The sequence below is a fragment of the Pelecanus crispus genome, chromosome 6 (assembly GCF_030463565.1).
Source record: "Pelecanus crispus isolate bPelCri1 chromosome 6, bPelCri1.pri, whole genome shotgun sequence".
NCBI lineage: Eukaryota > Metazoa > Chordata > Aves > Pelecaniformes > Pelecanidae > Pelecanus > Pelecanus crispus.
In genome coordinates, this window is record NC_134648.1 from 48,703,720 (window position 1) to 48,726,845 (window position 23,126).

Consider the following 23,126-nt stretch of genomic DNA (forward strand, 5'->3'; position numbering starts at 1 on the left):
GGCAGCACTGCTGCTGGGACTTCGACAACAAATGCTGTTCAGATGTACATCACTTTGGCTCCTTCCACTCTGCTGGGATCCACATTAGCCCACAGGTAGGTCAGAATTAGAGGAGTAAAAAAGTAAATTGGGGGCCACTTTCTGCCCCTGTTCTCCTAAGCTGCAGGAAATGTAAATTCAGCTCGTTTTGAACTCTGTTCCCATCTGTTTCATTTGTTGTAGAGAGACATTTATATGACTGTATCCGATGAATGAATCCAACATGTTCTGTGTAACACACAGTTTGCTGACACAAATGTACATGTCAGATGCTTGTATGGATATTTACACACAGACCACGTATGTGCATTGAGGCATGGTTTTGGTTTGAATGTATAACACAGATACGTCCAGACCCCGCAGGTGTCTTCTCCAGTGCATGAAACGGCTCCAAGGCCTCTGATGGTGTCTGGGTCTATAAGGCAGGAGGGACTTTACCACTATACTAGGATCCGGGGTCTGTCTCTTAGCAAGACCTCTGAGCACAAGAGGTCTTGTGCCTGCACATCCTCTGGCTGAAGCACAGCATCATGGCCTCTCTCCACACGCTGTACCAGGGACAGCCCATGAAGATAACTGTTGATTGGCCACATTCAGGCCTCAGTAGAAGACGGGCCATTAGGAGATATTAAGAGTACCTTGGCTACAAAATAGTGTGAGGCAGGAAACAACACTGTTCGTCTTGCACTCGGTGTCTGACTTGATAGGTCTCCATTAGGTGGCATTGGCAAAACCTTGTAAACCTTAGGTATCCTGTCAGCTACAAAAAAAAGCTCTGTGGTGACTGTGAACTCAAAAGTCTTCCTCTCTAAGGTCCTGTCTTAAGTAATTAGACAAATACCACTCCACAAACCTTGGATTTGGACTGCAGACCAGGCCAGACTGATTCAGTTGCTTTCCTTTATCTGCTGCCACTAGAAGAGTTTAACCCATTCCCCGGGCTCGGGGCAGGGAGCCACACAGCCCCGGTGAGTCAGCAGTCGCGAAAACCCAGCACCCGGGCACCTCCGATGTCTGCCCCGCTCTGCGGGCGTGAGAAGCCACCTGCCATTCCCGCAGCGTGGATGTGCATACGCCTGGGGCTTGTGCGAGCGTTTTGGTAGTTTGCCTGAATTTATATGGTGCGGGTTTATTTGTGTGTGAATCTACACGCATAAGAGCGAGGAGCGGTTTCTGCTGGGATTACCAGAAGGATTTTTTTGCTAGGAAAGGGTTAAGCGGAGTGCCCTTGCTGAGCTCCATGTCTCCTTGCATTCCAGGGTAAATGGTGTTTTGCAGAGCCCGGTTACCTATGGCAACAGCAGAGAGGAATATTGCTGGCGAATCTTCTGAATCACAGGATTTACAGCCCATATGTTTATTCTGCAGTGAAACACTTCCAGCCCTGCTTCTGATGTGAGCTGGGAACCGCGAGAGGGCTTTGCAGAGCCATTTAAAAGGCAATGTGAGCTGGAAGCGAGGCATTTTTAATCAAAGGCTAGGTTCAAAAAAGAAAAACATAGCAGAATTGGAGGAGCCTCCAGAATGAGCTCTACTGTCACGAAGCATACTTGTAGTCACACGCCGCCGCCATTAATAATGTCCACACAATTTCGTGGCTACATAACTCCCTGAATTTCTAGCCTCAGACTCAGCTCTTGCACAGCCACCCTGGGCAAATCAGCAACACGAAGAGGCTCCCAAGCCGGCACAGCCACAGCACCAAACCCTCGGCCAGAGCCGGCTCGCCGGGGCCTAAAGGCACCGTAACTCCCTCTTGAGCAATACCCGGACGGGGCACTGCCCCGTGGGCAGCAAGCCTGAATTAAAGCATCTGCTTTCTGATGTGTGCACGTACTACCAACTTGCAGAGCACTGTATGGATGCTTCTCATTATGGCTTTATAAAAATTTGAATAGTTTTTTTTTTAAAAACGATCACAACTGGAGAGAGTGCTCTAAGCCTGTTGAGTATTAAGCATATTTATGGTATCATTTGAAAAACAAGAGTACAAATACATGCTTTTACATATAATTTTGAAATGCCAATGGCTTCACCGAACTAACTGCATCTCATCTCATCCCTTCTGAGAAAATAAGCAGTTCCAGGCCTGGCTAAGCTGTGGTGGGGAGATCATCTGGGAATTCAGGAAGCTAACGGCACAAGCCAAGGAGCTGTGGTTGAATGCTTGAGCAAAGATTCATTTCACCTAACTCTAACCCTCCAAAAGTCAGGAATCTGGTCTCGGCTCCCTCTGTAGTCAGCAGAGATAAATTCAATTGTTCCAAGACAACTCATCACACCTAAAAGAAATACCTGTGCGGTTGAGCGTGTGCATGCAGGTGCATCTCGCAGTACTGGAGACAGTAATGTGATCCTGGTACAGGCTGAGGGCAAGTCACTGTAAACACAGCTAGACAGACACATCAGACCAAATTCACGTGGAAATGTCCAATTTATACTCTTCTCGTTGGAACTTGAATGCTCCCACATGTTGCTACTTCTTTACTAAGAAATTTGCAGTGTATGCTCTATATTAATCTAGCTATCTCAAAGTTTGAGAGGAAAACGCTACTCTAGCTGAATGAGGAGCTGGACATTTTGCAGGAGTCTGCTACTCATTTTTGAAAGCGCAGAGGCAGGTCATTGCAAACTGTACTTGCTGTAACCTAGGAGGAATTTGCCTTGCTCATAAATATTTAACAGTCACGAAGGACTGATCTGCGATGCCTTGTATGGACACCCTTTCAATGGGTTCAAAGCACTACATGCCATTTTTCAGGGCTGCAGTTCCAAATACACGTTTTTTTTCAGAAAGGGAAAGGGAAAGCAAAAATAAGATATAAAGCAGTTGAATCACAGGGCTTCTGTGTGAGCCCTCAGAATTCAGAAATGGGCACATCTGTTTAACTCAGATTTTTGTTCCATTTGGCTAAAAAGAAAACATTTACTTCTTCTTACTATTTTTCTTTCCCTCAATTTAGAAAAGAAAACAGAATCTGAGTTTATTGATCCAGTGAAATTTATTTGGGAAATTGCTTTGAAGCCGTAGACTAAGACAAACAGTAATTCATAATATATGTAGCAAATGATCATGCAAATCACAGAAAAGGAGAGAGAGGAGGAGAGTGGGAGGAAGAATTCATCCCTTAGATGGAAAATGAATGGGTCTTTAAAATAGGAGAACTGGCAGGGTATCTGCCTGCCTATCTGTGCATTGCTTTTTTAATGCACCCATCTATTGTATACAACCATCAAATACAAAATTAAAACTTGAATTCAGTTTGCCTATTCATCATTCCCAGGTTCAGCTTTTTTGTTTGTTTGTGGGTTGCATTCAAGCCCCCAATTACAGTAGGGAGATCTGAGAGGCAGTGGGGTTTGTGTTGTGCAGTGAAATCACTCAGACTTCAGATGATTTTGGTCAGATGGAAGGAGGGGGGGGTCTTTCTTTTTCCCTACAAATCAATCCTGGAATTTGCCTCGCTTCTGGCTGAGGTTGTAAGGTTTTAGAAAAAGAATCAGCAATTCTGCTAGCAGGAGGAATTTTGCGTGGTTGAAGAACGGAGAGTAAAAGCGATCTTTCCCGCAAACGCGTGTGTGTGTGTGTGCGCGCGCGCGTGTGTTAGTTTCTCATTCTCCACCATTTCCTGAAAACAGGGCTTGGGGAAAAAGCACACAGACACATAACATTTTTCCATTAGCAGAGCAAGCGGGGGAAGGTAATGGGTTGGGGGGAGGGGGTGGTAATCAGAGATCTGCTTAGTCTTCATAGAAAGAAAAATGCCTGGGCGCCTGCTTTGCCATAAATTGCATCTGGTGGTTGGAGCTACAGCAAGTTATTAAAGCGACTGCATTAAAGTCATAATTCAGCAGGTCAGCAGCGCGCTCTGCAACCCCCTCCTCCATCATACCTCCCAGCCCCATTTTCTGAAGGGACCGAACACCGGTGGCCTGAATCAGCTCCTGCTGCTGCACTTGGTGACTTTTTTCCCTGGGAGGGGAGGGAGAGGGGAGGAAGAGCAGGCGAGTTCACGCTACTGAGGTAATTTGCTTTGCAGAGTCACAGGGAGATGGTGCTGCCCACCCAGGCCTGGCGATACAGGAGAAATCCCGCTTCCCAAATTTAGCTTTCCCCACACAGCAGTAGGGTGGCTCCCTGGCTCCAGGCCCCCTCGCGCTTTGTAAATCGTTCTCCCAGCTTCCTTGGAGGGCTGGGAGAGGCAGGGGGAGAGAAGCAAGATGTCAGTGTACCTCTGGGATGGGGTTGAAGGCAGAGGAATATATGCTGCTCGTGCCCAGTCGGATGGAGGGACAGGAATGGAAACTGCATCCCACAAACCCCAAGATGGATGCCGGAGTGGGGGCTGTAAACAGCCAGCTTAGCGGAAAGCTCTCACTATCGAGGTCAGAAGCTGGCTTGGAGGAGGCAACATTTGTCTCACATTTTGCGTTAATATATTTGAGCAGCTCCCTGCCTTGCTGCTACGATGAAAGCTCCCTTCAGATAATAGCTTCCATTTCGTTTTCCTTTATAAAAAACCAGGCACATACAACTTCAGTGCTAAAAGGTTCAGGAGTCCTCAGCAGCTTTTCTGATAACAAGCTTGTGCATATGTGATTAAAAAGAGACTTGTAGGGGAAAGACCCACAGACTCCAAAACTAAAGGGAAAGCAGATTTTCACGTCAGCCTTCCAAAATCCTCTAAAAGCGGTGATTTATTAAAAATAAAGGGTTTTTTTTTAAGTGAATCGCCTTGCAAAGATCCTTCTAAACCTCCAAATGCGAAAGGTAACCATGATTGGGGTTTGATCACTTTTTGTAGCTGCAACCCGTTTCTCCCGTTTCCAAGGGGACAGAAGTGCCCTGGAATCACCCTTGCACCTTTGAAAGCGCTCTGGGGCTCTGTTTTTACTGGCCTGGCTGTGGGGAGCACAGCAGGCCACAGGGCACCTTCCTTTCTTCGGATGCTAAATATTTTCTTAATGAATCTAAGGAGGAACACTGAAGCTGAAACTGCTGAGATGACAAGTAGGTGCATGAGGTCACCCAGTGATGCCAGCTCAGGAAAAATGCCAGGTTTTCAATGCATGTCCGTGGATGTGGGCCTGGAAAACAGCACACAAGAGGGAAGCAGCATGCACACCACTATTCCCTTAGCAGCAAAGATTCCTTGCTTAAAACAGACATGCAAATGTGTATTTTTTCTGCAGATTACATGTGTTAGAGACACTCTGATTTTTCCTTCTGCTTTTCACTAGCAGTATAAATATGTACCTCACAGAGACTCCAGCAGAACACTGGGGGATGGGGTTTTTGTGCTACCCAGGCTCCACAAAATTGTCACACAGCTCCCTCGATGCACAGCCACGCTTACAGTCACGACTATGGAGGACAAGTAGAACATGCCACCACCTTCTGGGTCAGGATTTTTTTATTCCCATTGAGATTTTATTATAGGCTTGAGATCGTCTGAGAATTAAATCCACTCCTTGTCTACAGAACAGATAACAGCAGAGCAAGCTTCCCACATCACTGCCTCCTGCCAGTGCGGCTCAGCCCTGACCTGGCTACCATTCATGACAGGACAGAGTAGAGTTCATTCTCCATATCCCATTCATAGCCACTGGCCTTTGCAAACAAGGAGGAATGTAGAATCCAATTTGTTTATTTTTTTTTTTCAGAAGAGAAACCAACCAGCAAACCAAGCAGGAACTGAGCTGTGAGCCACTAAAATAATTTCGAATAGATTTCCTGTACACAATGTGGATGGCAACAACTTTTGAGCACTAGTGACCCAAGGAAAGTAAAGAACGAATAACACAAAATTAAAATGCGAGCTATCCTGTACCCGCATGGAGCTGCTCCAAGCTTTGTGTGTGTGGCATTTGGCGGGGCCGCTTTGGAAAGGAAACACTCTTGTCACTGTAGCCTCACTCTCTAGCATTTACTAAAGCAGTAGATTTTGATAGCTGCGGTGACCTAAGCACACAAGAAAAGTAAGTGTGTGATGGGAGAGCTTGTGAAAGCTCGTCTGTATTTTGCAAGACTAAAAAGTTGAAAAAAGATATTGCCACTGCCTATAAACGTTGCCTCTCTATAGCTTGCCCCTCATTCATGTTTGCACTTCCAGGAATCCAGCAGACAAGCGCTAGGCATTACAGCTGCGATTGCTGTATTTATTATTCCGGATACCACAGCAATGAGACAGACATTCCTATGTGAGGTCTACGATATTCCCCAAAATGTGAGGATATTAGTCAAGCTCACATCACAATGACAAAATCGTAGTCTGCCGTATTTCCAGTGTTCTTTCCAGCAACAAGGGGGCAGCAGGGAGCCTCGAGCAGAGCTCGGAAACGAGCAAGAGCAGACGGGCTTCAGCTCCTGATTTCCAGCCTCCTTCGGGCAGTGATGGAGGAAAGCCCACTCCTTGAGGAGTATGATACAGCCAAACCCCAGGGGAATACATGGGGTCTTACCGTGTTTCTTAAGCAGACAGGCTGGGAGTGTCCTGCTAGGTCTCTTCAGTATATCTCATGCTCATTTCCAAAAATCTGACAGTACAAATCACCTTTCTTCATCTAGCGTTTATGCTGTCACTGGACTCACAAGGGACAAGCTAGGCTCCTCAGGATTTAGATTGTCAAGAAGTCAGTTGCTGATCTTTCATATATAGAAATTTACTTTGCAAATGTACTGGGTCTCACAATTCAAGTGGGCTTTGGGGTAGAAACCACCGCTTCAAACCTGCAGGTGCACCAGCACCAGTGGGACAGAAGAAACACAAATGTAATTTCATGTTCTACAGGATTCACCACAGGGAGTACCCCTAGCAAATTCTCACCCCTCTGGCTGCAGGGGTGCTGGCTGTCCGCCTTCCTCGCAGCCAGGTGTACAGAAATCCACCCATGGCCTCCTCTGAAATGCCACACAGAGAAACTACCTGTGAGATGTCCCTGGCATTTTGCAAGCATTTAGTGTGTACAGCTGCACAAAACTACTTGCAGGGGCATTATAGACACGCTTGGGAAATGCACAAATGAAAGACAGCATGTGTTAATTCCTACTGTTCAGACAAAAGTGTAGAGTAATATTTGAGAAGAAATCTGAGGGCAGCTTCACTGAGTAAACTACAGTTTAGCCAGATCTAGAGCTGCTGTCCTTCCCTGCAACAGGGCTTCTCACTAAATCACAGCAGCTGTCCCTCCAGCGCCAGCAGCAGCAGGGAACACAAGGAACCATTTTTTCTCTCTTTCCAGCACGGAAGCAACACAGGAAAGTCACAGAGCAGCACTGAGTCAGGGCTCTGCAGCACAGTAAATTTCTGAGGCTGCCTAGTATTCTAGGCACATCCTTACGGCAATAAACTCCTCAGCATCATATCCCAGCCAAGAGAGAATCTGAAGCAGCTAAAAATACAGCCCCTGCATCTCAAAAGCTTGCACACAGCAAACTGCTGCCTGTGACCTCCACACCCTCTTCTCCCAGCGCACACACCCAAGGCAGGTGTTGATCAGCCCCAGCCCTCCAGGCAAGGATGAGAGAGAGCACTATATGTGGTGATGGGCATTACACACAAATTTAGGAATACACCTGGGTGTCTGGTAGGAAAGAGAATTTCTCCTTGCCTGGCACATGAGAAAAGACAGGTGGGGTCTGCATTGCCTTGGTATTTGAGGGGTGATTATTTCTCATTTTGCTTTGCGTAGTGAAACACCCCAAAGATTCTGGCATTAGCAGGCACTATAAATCTCGAGGACACCACAGCTGTGACTGGATTATTTATAGCTCTGCTTTTACATTACCAGCTCCAAAACATCACACAAAGAGGAAGGTAATGAAATCTCCACCTCTCCAGCCGTCGCTCTCTAATCTGAAACGGCGTTTCCAGGAGCCATTTTCACTCAACCAGGGAGTCTAGGAACAAACACGTTCTCACCCTCCCACTCACTGTCAGACAGCCCCACAACTGGCACGCACGTACACAATCACACACACATTCATTCTCTACATTTCTCACCGAGAGATACAAAAAGTCTTATGCATTTGCAGTTTATCACACGCAAACATACACATCTCTCCTCTTTCAGTCACGCAAATATACAATCGCAAACGCATTCTGGGTTAAATTCTATTTTCACTTATGCTATGCAAATATAAAAGCTGAATACTTCCATTAAGATAACAGATTTACAACTGTGTAACTGAGATCAGAATATGGTGCTGACTCTCTCATACATAAATTTCCATAGTTGCTCCTGAATTTGTCTTTTTCCTCAGCCGCCTCTCGGTGCATTAATCATTCAACATTTAAATCAGCCATCCACTTGCTTCTTTTTGCTTTGTCAATGAAAATTGTTCAGCATTAATTATAAAACTCATTTTCTACTGAGGTTTTCTTGGCTTTTTTTCATTAGTGGGTGGAAGTGTCAATTTACAGTCATCTTGTTCTGTCTTCAAAAATACCCTGTGTACCAGCTATGCTGCAGAACACATTCTCTGTGTGAGAGCGCCTGTGAATGTGTGTGCGATCTTGTGAATGTGTGAGCTTGTGAATGTATATGCAAGATGGGAATGCATGTGCATACATGTGCATATGAAGAAAAGATATGGAGATTGTGTTTGAATCAGAAAGCCTAAATGTTTCTCAGGCTTTATTTTACAGTTTGAATTTTAACCACTTTCTGAACCTAAAAATTTTCATTCTAGCGATACAGATGATTTCAAGTTACAAAGCAAAGAGTTTATGGCAACTGCAAATGTGTTCTAAATCGATTATCTTTGGCGACAACAATACAATACAGATCTAATTTTACATAGTGGTAAAACCTCTCCAGATTTGCTTTCATATTTTATAATCAAAAGGATTTGACATTCCTGGTCCAACACCCTGTGCGATCCTGCAGTACAAAACCGATGTGAGTACTGCAGTGCACATGGTAAGGTAATAAACCAGTATGCTGTAGCCAACAGCACATCACAAGGCAATAAAACACAAAGGCTAGAGGATTTGGTTTAAATGGGAAATATTTTAGTGTATGGACTGAATACAGTAAGGCAGAGGCTGACTAAATTTGTCTTTGCAGGTACAATTTTCACAATTGTGAATGTTTTACTCCATTACTACGAAGCAGAAACTACACCAGCACATAAATGCTTTCCAATCTTTTCATTATACTGGGATGCTGCAACCTATATTTAACCCAAGGGGAGGCATGTACTCAAGAAACAATTCTCTCCTTGGCAATCATTTCTCTTACCAGTTATATAGAAATGTTAGACCACTTTAGCTGCCAACCAGGGATTACAAAAAGGGGGGGGGGGGGGGGGGGGAAGGCGACCAGGAGAAAGCTGTATCTCTCTGCAAAAATACATTATGAACCAATGCAAGATATGAGTCAAGAAACTATAAAGTAATCTCCAAGGCGACAAAAAAAAGATGAAAAATGCAAATGCTTTTCCCCTTCTGGGATTCTGGTACGAGTTTGTCCTGTCCTAGTATAGTTACGGTGTCATCCCCTTCATGGGGGATTCCTCACTGCTTTGTGGAAAGCGATGGTTCAGGTAACCGGGTACGTGATGTGCCGACTCTCTCCCCTTCCCCCAGATCTTAATTCTGTCTGGGCTGGTGGCCACTGAAATACAGTGCCTGTTCTGTATGCTCTGCCCTGCTTGAGCTGGACTTGCAGTTTCAGTTCAGTTTCACAGAACTGCTGCCCACCACAAAACCCTGCATTGCAACAGGCAGCAATTGCCTCAATTGCAGAAAACACCCAAAGTAAAAGGCTCAGAAAAGAGTTCAAGAACGGAATCAATCCTGAACACTAAACTGGGGAGGAACGGGAAGCTGTCAAGAGGAGGAAGTTAATATTACCCAAGCTATATACATTCTGTGAAAAACAAGAAACCTTCAATCTACACAACTATCAGGCAGTGCTTTTCACTCCTACTGAAAAATTGGAAAATAGAAAGTGTCTTTTTACTCTACGATGGAATGAAAATAAGTAGAAATAACAGTATTTAGTCAAATAACAGAGCATCTCTCTAATCTAACAGAAGTTGTGCTTTAGCTAAACACTCAGAGAGTGAGCTGGGAATACAGCCCAGAGTTTGGGTTTATTTATTTTGTACAGAGCTCTGCATGTGCTGCTCTGATGAGGTTAGTGCACAAAGAGGCAAGACACTGTTAGTCAAGCGGTGCTCTCTCCCCCACTGATAGAACAGGAGGAAAAAGGTGAGTTTGATTCTCATTTACATCAAAACCGTTTTGTACGCCTGGGAGAAAAAAAAAGGAGCTCAAAGTCAAGCCTGCATTAGGGAGCACTTCTCCGGGGTAGGTAACCTGGGAAAGCACTACAAACGTAGCCGGAGCTTATACAGGCAAGCCATGCTTCTGCGGTATCAGGAGCAGGCTCACTAGGTGAGGAGACTAAAGGAGCTGTGGCCCTGGCTCTCCCGTGGCTCCCCACGCAGAGCACAGCTTCCAGTCACACCACGCAAAAGTGCTTTGCAACCCTCCTCCCCTTCCCTTCCCTGCCTCCCACTGTATCTTCCTACGGAAGGTAAAACTTACTCCAGCTTGTCACCCTTTCTCAAGTAAAATAACCTATTCCAAGGAAAGCACGAGTTTGCCATTATAAACACATCGATGCTAGAAATTCTTACTAGCAAAGCTATGCTGGTCAGAAATCATCCGATATCATACCCATTTCAGCAGGGCTATGACAAACCTGCCCTTAGATGGACAGAAAGGCATTTTGTGCCAAATTCTAATTTACACCCATAACTCTTTACGGTTCTTGCCAGCATGAAGGAACCTTGGAAGGAGTGTATACCATACCTGTTTTGACCCTGCTTGCACTTTGTACTAGTGTGAATGAGAATTTGGAACTGTGAGTCCATATGTGCCTCCGAATTGCTTCTAATTTTTCCACATGCTTATTTTAGTAGTATTTGTCACCCATGTGTATGCAAATAAAGCTTGCAGAGGAGTTCTGAGTAATAAGGAGAAAACAGCCTACCACTGTTTATTAGACTACAGCTGATGCCACAGTAAAAAATGCTGTTGGTAATTTTAGTTCCCTTCCTCAGGGACACTTCCTGCCCTTCCACATCATTATGAAAACTGCCGGTGACAATGCATCCGATCCCAGTACTGGGAGCTCCTCACAGAGACCCATAACGAAACAGGCTCTTGAGCCTGATTTTTTCTTTCTGCTAATGTTCCAGGTCCAGATCTTCCTTCTCTTCCAGATCACAGGTGAAACGCATGACATAGCAGAACAAATTAAGGTTTTCTATCCCTTGCCTATGGTCTCCTTCTCCTAAGGTCACAAAACTTCATTCACAAGAACTGTCAGTCCAATTCCTTTCATAGCCATGAAATTACCTGAAAGAATTTTTAATGCACTTAGATTTTAGTATTGTATTTTTACACTTTTCATCTTAGGTTTCATTGTCTGTTAAACCATCTTAGACTTCCAAAGCCACATTTCCTTCTGAGTGATTCTGTCTTTTTCCACTTTGCAAGTGTCACATTTTTCTGTGATTTTCTTATGGCATTTAAAGCAACAGGATCTCTTTTATTTACTTATCTCTCTGGGCATTCACATCATTGCTCATTTCTCAAGAAACATACACAGCTCCAGGGTTACTGCTCCCTCAAAATCATCCAAAGAAGCCCACCTACTTCATCTGACCTCCAAAACTGGTGACAAATTTTGCCTTTTCATTAAGTGAAAATTCTGAGTGATTCAGATACATAGGTTCAAGTTTTCAGCCACTCTACATATTAGGCATATACTAAATTTGAATGAAATAATTTGCACATGTGCAACCTACATTTATGCATGCAAATCAGGCAATTAGGTACAAAATTACCTGATTTGCATACATAATGCTAGAACCGAGCAAGTAATATGCAACAAAAACATATTCTATTAATATTATTTTCTTCTGTTCTGAAATTAGCTGCAACTGGATTAGGAAATACTCAAGATTTTCATCACTCAAAATGATTAGTCTATTTGATGAACATTTCTAGGTCTACTGATGTGCTGGCTAATTACATATATCAAATGATATCGATGTTGTGCCATGTTTGGTAACTTACCATGAATTTTACAATAAAATGTGCAATTCCACCTTTTCCACATTTAGAATTCAACTTAAAATTCATTTGCACAAATAAATCTTGAGTGCATGAATATTAAAGTATCGCAACACAGATGCCCCCAAAATTTGCTTTGGAATTCAAATATTCATTGAAATTTTTTTGTTGTTTGTGCAATCCAGCTGCTTTTCCATGCATACAAATATGGAGCTGCTGTAAAAGCCGCTGCATACGTAGAAAAAGAAGCCAGTGAAAACAGAGTCTGTGCAGTCCGGAGGATATTTCCTACAGGACTGCAGTTGTAAGCAGACAGGTCACACCTCATAGATAATGAAACAAGAAGCTTTCCCTTGGCACAGCAACGCCAGAGGGGCCTGCCTTACTGGAAGGTAAGTGCATACCCTGGGAGGGCTCTGGTGACACCCTTGACCCTGACCTCTCCTCTCCGGTGGCTCTCACTGCCTCCCACTGCCTCGCTGCTCTGCACATGTACCAACACACTTCTTTGGTTTGCTTCCCTTTGCTGTGCTCTGTCTTGCTCAGAAGGCAAACTCCTCAGGCACAGACCTGTCCTATTTGTCTGCAAAGTCTTATGCATACTAAGGGGCTTTAGCTGTAGAATAAATAAACAATAACTGCACTTCTGCTGTGGTGCGGAGACATTTTTACATGTCTCTAACCGTTCTCATGGGCTTATCTCCAAACCCCTTTAAGCGGTTCATTATCAAGATGGGGTCACCAATATTCTTTCAAAAGGGCAGATCTTTGATTCCTGTAATGGTGGTACAAAGCTCCACACAGCGTTCAACATTTCATTCCTCATGCATCCTGGAGTTTGCTTTCTGATCAAAGATGCCCATTTTATAGAGGTGAGCTTCCAGTAAGTTACCCAGTGGCAATCAGTTCTTCCCCCAAATATTCCAGTACCTTTAATTTAAAACTAGGCAAAATGCTGAGAAAAATGGTTTCCTCGCAGCATGCGTAACTGCATATGCCATAAATTTCACCTGCTACTATCTGGCTCGTTCATCTATCACCAGTGTGCCAAGTCCTCCTGGTTTGATTTTTTTATGCTCGAACAGCATTTTCAAACTTTTCACCATCCCCTCTTGTTCTTTCTGCCTTAGTATTTAAATTGTAAGCATTTCTGAAAAGACCATGTCTTTGTCTTATAAAAACTATGTTGCACATCTTTGGCTGATGCAGGAAAATAACAATAAAGACCATCAAGATATTTGACAAAATCAACATTTAAGAGCCATCATCTTGTGACAACCTTGCTGTTGATTTATCTGTTGCCTTTCATTTCAGGAACATCTCACTGTTTCTTATTCATGGATGAATTGGTAATGAGGGACTCTTCACCTCATGACCTATTGGTCAACTATCTGACTTATTTTATTTCCAGTGCCTTTGCTGCTCTGCAAAGTTTTGCCGCTCATAACTATGCAACCATTTGGCTCTTATTTGTCTGTCCATCACAACAGCCTCAGAGCATCTCCTAAGCATTTAAAACCAGAAAACTCTGCGTCTCCCTCTCTTTTTTATCCCTGTGTGCTGAAGGATAGAGCTTGTCTAGTTTTCCTTTCTTGCGTTTGCCTCTGGCACTTGTTCATGCTTCATCCTCTATTTCAGACTAAGGGTCTCTAGATCTCCTTGACACGTGTCCCAAAAGAGGTACATTTCCATTTCTTGATCTTTCCTGACAGCAACCATCCCTTCCTACACTCAGCCATTTCATTTCTATAAGGAAATAAATACAGTAGCAAGTCAGCACCACCTTTGTAAGCTCAAGAATTTGTAAGAGGGACTGGAAAGCCATGCAGGCCAAGAATGTAAGTGCATCTGTAAGTGATATGTATTTCAAGCTATGGAGGTAAAAAAAACAACAGCAGTTCTTCTGTCCCAAGTTAGGTGTACTTCATTCTAATCCTAACATCTATCACACTTCCAAATAAACAATGATACTTTAAAGGACTCAGGGCCTTTCATAATTCATGTTCGTCACACATACCTAGTTTAACCTCACAAATTCCCAAAGAGGAAAAAAGCATTTTGTAGAAGATGCTATGCTTATACCATATACAAAGCTTCCTTGATATATTTGCAAACAAATTGCAAAGTGTAGCCTGCCTCTCTAAGGACCCATGGACCTGGAGCAAACCAGCTGTGTAAGGTTATTGGACCCAGCAGGGAAGGAGCCAGAGGAATTAAAGAAAGGACTTAGTAGTGGGAGCAAATTAAATGGGTGAGTTTTTGTGTGGTTTGCCTTGCTGTGGCAAACAGGCCCCTCTAGCTATGTGTTCAAAGGGGGACAAACTGCTGACTGAATGGACTTGGGACCCTGAGACAGAATAATCCTTGGGGAAAGTAAACTAGAAGTTTGTGCACTATTAAGCATGTTGACAGGCAAATGGGCTGTATCACTAAGAGAAAACTAAAGCAGCTACATAAAAGACAATGGCAAAACCAATAAGTAGATATATCTCAATGGATTCTTCTGTCGTGAGGGGGAAAGACAGAAATGTTGTTTATCTGCTGCTGAAAAACCAGCAGCAGACCAGGCACTCCTCCTGCAGAGTCAACGAAAGCAACAGGAACTGCAGCTTCCACCTCAGCAGGAGAGATTGCTGCAAGGTATGCTGCCATGGGGTCTGGGGAGTAGTGCTGGACTGGCAGAAGGTAGTTTGGGCCAGCTTAGCTCTGTGCTGATGGAGCTAAAACATTACCCTCAAATGCCCATCTGCATCTCTGAATGCCTAGTGCTGCTGCTGTGGAGGGTTAAAATTGAGTAGCTACAAAGCACCTCCCCTGTGAGAGGGTGCCACGAAGCATAGAGAGCGTTGAGCTATTTGGCTCTTGTTCTGGCCAGGCTGAGACTGGCTCCAGAGGCAATACTGTCATTGCATCTGGGCTGCATTACATTCATGGGGAATGTGCTCATTTATAGCTCTCAAACAGCCAGGGAACATCACTACCTGTATGTTCAGCGATGAGAACGGTAGCCTTGGAATGATATCCGCAGGGTCTGCTGCTAGAGCTTAAACTGATTGCCACTCTGGGCACTCCTCTGCAAGTAACATGGTGGAGGAAATAGAGGTGGAGGGAATGAATTCATGTGACAGACTACAGCATTCTGCTACAAAAGGCAAGGAAGACTTGGAGCTTGCCAAAAAACTTTAGGAGAATTATTAGTCCTACATCAGCTTACAGAAGGTCCTCCTGAGAGCAGCGGAACTCCAGTAATATGCAGCTGGCATGCAAACTTGCGCATATGAAAGGATTGCTCACTGGAGCATATATAGATATGTGCCCAGCATATATTGTGTCATGTGCCATTTGAGCCATGGGTGGAGGTCTCTGTTCAACACAGCAGCTTCCTGCATCAGGCAGCCAGAGAAAGTCTTGAGTAGCAAGTGAGGGGTAAAATATTGAATTGAGACCAAATGGTCTCAAAATGCATGGGAACTCCACTGTTGCCCAAATGAAGAATCAAGAGAAGTCTGGCGACTACGTTGCCAGGCTTCCTTAGGGAACAACAGCCAAAAAGCCTTAAGAAGCTTAGTAAAAAGAGCTACCCAGGCCCAGACATCTCTAAGCATCAAGGAAAGCTGGTGTATTAGTATGCAGACTTGACAACCCTGAAATGGAACATCATTGAGAAGTCTGTGTAGTAATGAGATAGGTCCCCATCAAACCGTAGAACTAGCTTGGAGAAGACCCTGAGGGTAATCGTGTGTGTGCTGCTGAGGATTGATCCCTTAAATGCTTGCAGCAAGTAATACGGTGACTCTCACAGTGCTGGGAAGGAATCAGGTGACTCTACAAAGAGCTCATCTGAGAAGGAAACTGTGTGGAGCAGGTGGCAGCCTACAGTTCCCGCAGACTTGGACCGAGATATGAGCACGAAGGGCCTGCTTTGAGCAGAGAAATAACCTTGCTCTGGTTTGGTCCCTTGGTTCTAAGGTTTGAAGAACTTGTAATGGCTTTAAGCATTTGCCATCTTTTCTGGGCTGGAGGACAGACCCGATGGCTATACAAGTGCTGGGCAAATGAGGAAGAATACAACTGTACTTACCGGCTCTGTGCTGGAAGGATTTTTTTCCTTAAAATATTAGAGAAGAAATCTTTAATTTTATGTAACTCCTTATTTGCAACAGCAGGAAGGATACGTGGGGTTTTTAAAGCGACTTTAACCTGATGTTGTTGTTTTCAGCAAAGGTGCTATTAACAACTGCTATTGTTATACAGTTCTACAGAGTTATGTTGTAATTGATTTCCATAGCAACGTGATCATGTCATATATTCTGGATTATAACTCAGAGGGAGAGGGGATGGGAAAAGCACGGAATGAAGACTACAGTGCAAAACCTGTCCTGATTATTACTTGAATCTTGAATGTTCTTATTAGTCCAATTTGTTTAAACAGTGTTTATTTGTAGGTAATGTTGAGGATCCAGCTAGGCTGCACCTGCCTCTCCAGGCATGCTCAAACACAGCCTGGGATTGCACATCTTCAAGGGAGAGCAGGGTGGGGTTTCTTCAAATGACAGAACCTTCAGCAAGGAGGAAGTTTCAAGCTGTAACTTGCAAAATATGTACAACACACTACTGTAAGAATCCAGCCACCAGAACAAGGAAGATTTAGGCAGAGAGCTGCAACTAATCATGCAAAAAGCCGAAAGGAGCTGCTCTGTGTGTTAAGCATGTGCAGTGCAGTTCTCAAGAAATGCTGTCGTCTCTTCTAGCACGAGGAAATACAGGTACACAAGAGCATGAGAATTTCTGCATCATTTCCTGGTATTTTACTGTCACTCAAGCCACTAGACATCCTATCAAGGATGCTGACTAATGAATCTATCTTAGGCTGCAGGTCCTTGTTAGCACGTGACTAGATGTCCGCAGATCACACAACTGATACTATCCCTTGGTGGCTGCACCTCTTGCTGCCTCCCCTCCAGCAGAAATGGTGCAATGAGCACAGCTAAATGAGTACAGTTGGATGAACAGAAGAGTTGACTGCGGGGGCTGGGGGAGTGGGGGCAGAGGGAGAGAACCACTCAAAAACACAGCAAATGTTTGCCAAAAATTAGTATGTATACTTACCAAGGTACAGCTCTTGAAAGGCTGCATCCTTTGGATAAGATACATGGCATAATCTTTCACTGAAGGAGGTGGGATAAAATAGATGTGCCAACTGGCCTTTCTTATCAATGCAGTCTTGAGTTCTTCAGGGAGGAATTATCTTTGTATGTAACAGGGAGTCAAGCACATCAACAACACTGAGCAAGTAATAAAAAACACTCCAAAATTTACAGCTGCAGGAAGACAAGAGCTCTTTCAGTTGTTTTAATCCTAGATGTTTGGTACCTTCTTTTTTTATTTTACAGAAATAAGTTACAGACACTGAGGAAGAGAGCTCTAAGAGAAAATGTCTAGCATATCAAGCTAGATCAAATAAGCCTGCAACATCTTCAAGTCAGTGGCCTATATTTTCCACTAGCAGACCAGATATTCAGGCTTCCCACTCCCTCCCTAGTTCTGCCCCTAGCTCTGACACAAATCAAACCTACAAAAGCACGTTGTCCTTACCCCAACTGTGTGCCAGCCTGGACATGTTCAAATGAAAACCTGGGCTACGCTACAATCTTGTCTCTTGTTACCGTGATGTGTGCAGTGAAGAGTAAGATTGCCTGATAGGTCCAGAATACAGCAATTCAAAGCAACCCCCTCCTGTCTTTGATTTGGATGTGCTGTGCCTTCCATCATAGCCAAAGGGGAGCTCCTACCTCTGACACACAGGTATGCACTCTCCTTCACCCCAGCCCTCGGTATGTTGCATCAGCAAGAACAGCAACAGCCTCCAGCCTTGGAGCTATCTGAGCGAAGGACGCAGGCTACAGGGAAATGGCCTGGCACTGAACGGTGCTGTTCCCAAACACCTGTGTCGCACAAGCGCTTTTGAGTTCAGCTGTACACAGTTGCCGTAACAACATGCTTTTATCTCAGAGGAAGGGAGACTAGCAGTTGGGGCAGTAATGAAAGGCCACGGTCTCCCTCATTCTGATAGGCGTTTGCCATTTGACCTTGGCTAAAACACTTGAGATTACCCATGTGGAAAACGGATAAACTAACGTAGTGACTTGAGGAGTAACTTCACCCTTTCCTGGGCGCAGTCCTCAGTTACGGTTAGCAAAGTCCCGGCCAGCTTTGCATAAAATGCACTTACGTATGGAAGGGCAAAATGCTGGTTTGGCTTCAAAGCAGTCTTGGGGCTGCCTCCCCAGGAGAAGCCCCCCACCCCGTGCCAGTGCTCAGCAGCCCAGAGGCAGAAGCTGGCTGCTAAATCAGTGGTTTGCCTGAGGAGCGAGCAGAGGCTTGCAGCAGCATGGCTGCTTTCTCTGCACATTCCTCTGGTGACGCTGCTTATTACCCAGCATGCAGATAACCCTGAGTCAAGGCTTTGGTATGAGCGGCGCTGCCAGGAGCTGCGTGCTCGGAATAGAGGGTTACAGTTTAAACCGAGGTGAAGCGCCGTCCCCAGCCAGCTGCACCCTGCCTGCCTCCCCTCCTCGGCTGGAACCGGCCACCCCTTCACCTATTTGCAGAAAAGGAGCTTTCCAGTCCCTCCCCTCCACCCCACCGCTCACCCAGGGATCATTCCCATTGAGAAGCTCTCAGCCTAATAGTAATCCCGACGAATTTAGCTGCTGCTAATAAATCCCACCCCTCTGCCCCTCCCAACCTGCCTCCATGCAAATCCATTTGTAGGTTACTTGAACAATAGTGGAGCTGTAATCAGCCCTCCCGTCTGGCAGCCTGCAGGGAGGGAGGGGAGGAGGATGATGACAGTGGGGAATTCTGCTCGGCTCCTTGAAGCTGCACAGACATGTTTCGTGTCCCCATTCCCATCCCCTGCGCAGAGGCAGGCGGGCAGGCAGGCGAGGGATCACATGGCTGTCTAGGCCAGGCCCACGCCAGCAGCAATTACATGCCGTGGTGGCCCGGTGCCCCTTCCCCGGCCCGGCCCGGTTCGGTTCAACCCGGTTGGGTTCAGCTCGGTTCGGTTCGCTGCCTCCCAGTCCCTGCCTGAGCTGCCGTGCCACGGCCACGCCAAGCCGCTCTGTGCTGCGGTGGGGTTGTCAGGCTCAGCCTCCACTCAGAGCACTGAACAAAGCAAAGGGCCTTCGCGCTGGCCAAAAAATAGAGGAAAAGACCCCAGTGAAGCAGGCTCGGGAGAGCTGGTCGCCCTGGCACACCCAGTACTGCTGGGAGAGCAGTGTCAGCCGGAGAGAAAGTGGCAGCTCCCCATTATAGCTCTCTTTGGGGACAAGGAAAAAACAGAGTCTTCTCCCTGTTAAAGCTGATCGGTGTGGGAAGGGGGTGTTTTCCTGAAAAAAAAAGTTGCTATTTGACAGCAGCTCACATCTTTGAGGTTTCTTTGCAAAGGGTCATAAAAGCAGCAGCGAGTGCATAGGGCTGCGCAGGGCTACGGGAGCGGGGGGGAGGGCTGTGAGCGGATGCCAAATCAGCTGAAACCTAAGAAGCTTGACCTTCCTCACCTCCACCCCTGCTCCCACCGCCTCCAAATAACCTTACAAGGGCGCATCGGGAAGGCAAGGCACACTGCAGCAAGGGGAATGCAATCTCAGCCCAGCAGCAGGCAGGGCTGTGTGGCCATGTGTCAGTCAGGGGGGAGAGAGGAGGACACGTCAGGGTAGCTGTGGCCACCGCCAGCAACACACACCGACACCGGCGAGGGTTCATTTCATTTCGTCGAGCCAAGCACAGTAGTCAGACTGTGCAATCTTGAACCTACCTAGCCCCAAGTAGCTCAGCCAGTCCAACCAGTCAGAGACCGTACTGGCCGGACAGACTGGTGACGAGCATCCTCCCCCCTCCCATTCACATGTCTAACTGCTCCCTTCTGCTTTTCACTCTACAGTTCCCTGAATGGCTGAAATAGAGTGGGTTTGCTGTCAGAAACTTGAAATGACATGTAATCTCCTGTTTCTTCTCACGGAGGTAGGCGAGCCCGTTCCCAGGGCGAAGAGCTGGCTTCCCGCAGAGCCTCCCAGTCAGGGCCGGCAGCATGGGCTGGGCTGCCCTGTGGCGAACACGTGGAGAGATGTTTGGCTGGCTCCTCTGAGGAGCCCTGTAGTAGCCTTGCTCAGTGCACACACACCCAATCCTTCTTTCAAGACATACACCAGGGAAAAGACCTTTTCTTCAGTTCTTTTCATATCACCCATCAGCAGAGGCATTCCCCTTCCCTGTCTGCATTACAGGTTTTAAGGCAGGGGCTGAAACAACAAAAGCTCAGCACACGGTTTTCAGACTCTTTGAAAATAAACCCAGCAGCGCCTGTTTCTGTACAGGAGAGTATAACTGTGCCCTCTGCATCTTCCAGGGGATGGTTGTAAGGACAACTATGTAGGTACAGAGCTATGTTTTGGGTAGAAAATGCATGCTGTAATGGATTCTGATGGCTGAACGCCAAGGGGGAAGCTGTTCTGCTTCAAGAATAGCCTTACAAGAGTCAGCATTACAGTGACAGTTCAGTACTCTGCTGCAAATCTACAGGATGTGTCACTTTGGCAGAGAAAGAGGCTGCTAATGCACAACACAAACCATCCTACTATGAATGGAGAATGGCTGCATACCACAAAAAAAGAAAATGGCAAGACCTAGGGAAGAGGGAAGCTGCAAAGCGACTACTGCATAGTAAGCTGGGAACCTGAGAGCTCTGAGGAGACAAAGCCCTTTCCCTTGAGGGGAAGAAAAACTCAGCTCACAAGACACGTAAAGAAGCAGACAACCCTTTTTCCAGTGACTGCTGCAGCTCTGCAAAGCTATGCTGGCAGCCAGCCTATTTTACGAGATTGCAGTTTCAAAACAATGTTAGTCCTGACTAGTTTGGAGCTCAGATGTTAAAGGGGCAGGGGGGAAGCATGCTCATATGCACAACATTGCTAAGCAAATAAAAAAGATAACAAGGTTTGTACTAAGTGACACCAGTTAGAATTGGTGAACTCGAGCTCCTGGTGGAACTGTGTAGTATTTCCCCCAAACGGACATAGCATCTCTTCACTGCATAAACACTTCCATCTCCAACTCACACAGAGCTGCCAATGCTTAAAAAACAAACATCCAGTGACACACATGTTCTAACCCATTTCTTAGAAAATAGGCTACAAGGCTATTAAAAGGGATGTCGAGAATAATCTAACTGGGAAAAAAAAAAAAACAAAACACAAAACCAACCCTCCTTGGGAAAATAAACCATTTAAATACTTCCCCATTACCAGAAGGAATGAGAGCACAACAAATGGCCACCTGGACAAATAAATTCACTTACAGAATTTATTCAAGCAAACATTGGGCTTTACCTTAAATAACTGGCAAATATGGGGGAGGGGAAGATTACTGTAAAATACAGAAATCAGCTGAATCTCTGTACATGAGACACACTCAGCAGCTCCCTTTTCCCTCTCCTCGAAAAAAGGTTACAGCTTATTTGTCAGCTGTGGACATCTTCAGAAACAGAAAAACCTATGGAGTGGGTTCAAAGAAATGCTGGCTAATATGCCCAGACTGGCTGCTTAATGAGCCAGAGTAAAAGAAAAGGTCACATGGTTACAAAAAACCTCCATACAACAAATGCCCCGTAGCTACGGTTAACTTTAATTAACTGCAGTATTACAGTTCACTTCAAGCTTATTTTCCACCTATGTCTACTGCCCCTTACCTTTCCTTTGCCTGCTAAAAATCAAACTGATGAGTCTCACAAGTGGGCTTATGTTTCCAAAATTGAGTGATAAGAGCTTTTCAAGAATGCTCTGCAATTAAAGAAATCCACCAAACAGGGCTCTTTGTAACTCCAACTACTGATGACTGATTTCAAGATTACAGGAGTGGTTCTGTTTATATAAATCAGGGTATTCACGCTTCTGTGACATAATTGAATGTTGAATAGCCGGTAGTTTTAATGGCAGTTGCAATTCTCACATGAATATTACTTCTCCCCTTGTTACGTTGAAACTAGAATTTCATCCGTGGGTACAATTTTTTTCTCTGCCAGTCATGAGCTCACAATGTTAGTCCCCCTATCTCGTGATTTAAACTGCTGTGTGGGAACTGCATGCTTAGAAGTGATTGAAAATAGGATCAGTACACATCTATACTCTAAAAAACATACAGGCTGTATCCAATAATTAAACCAAAATGTATAGGTTGGATCTAATAATTGACCAAAACATTCTTTTTCTGCATTATTCCCTCCAACTCATTACATAAGAACAGTATGTTCTGAGATTTTTAAGCACCAATACATCACTTGGCAGAAAAAAAAATATATATACACAGTCATTGTCTGAAAAAAGATATAGTGATGCCAAAGACTGAATCTCAAAACACGCCCCCCCCCTCCCCCCCCCCCCCCACACACACACAAAATCGCTGGAGTATGTACCTATACAAGAGAGCAAAGATCTGTAGGCACACTAAGCATAGAGTCTCAAGGCTTCTACCATCCTTTCCACAAGGAATACAAATGAAAAATGTCTTACTAAGAGCAAGCAGATACCAAATGCCATCCAGACTTTTAAAAAGTACCTCTTTATACAATTACGGGGTTTTGGGGGGGGTGGAGATCCTTAATATTCAGTAAAACTCAGAGCCCATAACCTATGACACTGTTGCATTTGGAACAGCTCTGTGTTCTGCTGGTCAAACTGCAAAGGATTTCTGCAGTGCTGGTGTTTTTGTTTCGGGTTTTCGATCTTTCCTCCATTTGCCTCACTGGAAAGGACAAAGTTCACATTAGGTTTGTTTGCATTTTCTAGCTAGTGTGAGGCCTGTGTATTTACTTTGCCTGTTGATCACCTAACAGGTATTGCACTGCTCCCCGATCTCCAGAAAATGCCAACGTCACATAAAATAGTTAATTATACAAAGAATCACATATGACCACTGCCAAAAGGAAAGCATTTC